The sequence below is a fragment of the Populus euphratica genome, unplaced genomic scaffold, assembly GCF_000495115.2.
Source record: "Populus euphratica unplaced genomic scaffold, PopEup_1.0 scaffold903.1, whole genome shotgun sequence".
Taxonomy (NCBI): Eukaryota; Viridiplantae; Streptophyta; class Magnoliopsida; order Malpighiales; family Salicaceae; genus Populus; species Populus euphratica.
The window spans coordinates 67,687-69,372 of record NW_011500762.1 but is presented as its reverse complement, the minus strand read 5'-3'; the positions used below and the strand labels follow the sequence as shown (position 1 = coordinate 69,372).

The 1,686-nt window shown below is 28.1% G+C and overlaps 1 long non-coding RNA gene across 1 annotated transcript in view; it reads left to right on the top strand.

The window, feature by feature from the left end:
- Positions 1-200: 200 nt before the first annotated feature.
- Positions 201-1,686, top strand: part of LOC105116305 (uncharacterized) — a 17,748-nt gene continuing 16,262 nt past the window's right edge. The window contains exon 1 of the long non-coding RNA XR_840510.1: positions 201-215. This is a non-coding gene — a long non-coding RNA (uncharacterized LOC105116305). The remainder of the gene's footprint in view (positions 216-1,686) is intronic.

Genomic DNA, 1,686 nt, shown 5'->3' with positions numbered 1-1,686 from the left:
ATTGCTAATGTTAAAATTCGAACAAATTTAAATCAAAGTTTTAGAAAATTATCTCAACTTTTCAGAAAAAAATTGAGGACATTTGAATTTCTAGAACTCGAGATATGGGCTAAACACTGAATAGTATTTGAGCTGTAGGATAGATTCAGATTTCTCTGTTATTGCTAAAATTTGGACTTTCAAACAACAAAATTGAATCTTGTCTTTCCATGAATGTTTTAGGCCCATGTCTTAGCTTTTCATCCATATAGAGCAGACCTAAATCCAAGATCTATAGCTCAATATATGATCTAATTACCAAATAGTATTTCAGTTTGAACTGAACCAACATTTCTTTTGTAAGCTTCACCTTTTCTTTATCTTCTCAATTTCAGTAGTTGAACTCATCAATTAATCCTTTAATTTAAGTGATAGGCCTGCATTTAAAATAAATATTTACAATAAATTAAAGGTATTTTATAGTATAAGGCTTGTTATTATAAATATATTTTAGTTAAGGAGTTATTGATACTTCAAGTGCAAAATGCTAATATAAAATCTTGATAAAAATGCACTTTTAAGTACCAATCACACCCTTCAACCAGCTTGTTACTAGTCACTAATAATCAAAATGTTAAAATAGAAAAATAATTTGCAAATTCCACAAAGTAAGGCATTCATCATTCAACTTCTATTAATCTATTCAAATAAACAAACTCTCATTAAATTTATATATCTACTCAATACCTCTTAAACAAGATATTTATAAACCTTATTTTTTATGTGCTTAATGTATGAAAACATAGATAACGGGGCTTTTATTGGAAGAAAATATTATTCTTAACTAATGTATAAGATTAACTTTCTTGGGTTAGGATTATTTTTTTCTTTTTTTTTAATATATATACATATAACTTAAAATACAATGCATCTTTAACCTATGTAACGAGCTTTCGAGTAATAACAAATACAATGCATCTTTAACCTATGTAACGAGCTTTCGAGTAATGACTCCCAAACCAGTTGGTTTTACGGCATTAGGTGTTGTGACACCCCTTTGAGCTTAATGACTCGTGTTGCAGATACCGATACGTAGATAGTGTAATGTTTGATTACCTTAAACCTTTCTCCTTAACCCATGTAATAAGCGTTGGGCAAATAGCTCCCAAGTCAGTTGAATATAGGGTATTAGGTGTTAAAACACCCCTTTGAGCTTAATTGCTTAAGTTAGAGAGGCTACGAAATTAAACTTATCTACGTTTTTATTATCATCATTTTTTTGTTTTTGTTTTTATTTTATTTTATTTTTTTTGGCAATTTATATACTATCCATTTCCCTTAGTTGTTACCTTTAACAAAAAAGCATAAATAATGTAACAATCCAATCTACAACTCACGATCATATGTTAAAATGTGTGTGTAAAAATAAAGGTTTATGAATACTTGTTAAATGAGTATATGAGCAGAATCAAGTGATAATGGTGTGAGAGTTTATAAACCTTAATATTTTAAGAAGTATTCTAATAGACCTTGATTGGTACTTAAAAGTGCATTCTCATTAAGGATTTATGTCATCATATTGCACCTAAAGTATCATTAAATTCCCTAACAAAAGCATGTTTTATATTAGCAAGTCAAAATATAATATACCTTTAATTCATGATAAATGTTCATCCTAAATGCAAGTCTATCACATAAATAAAAGGA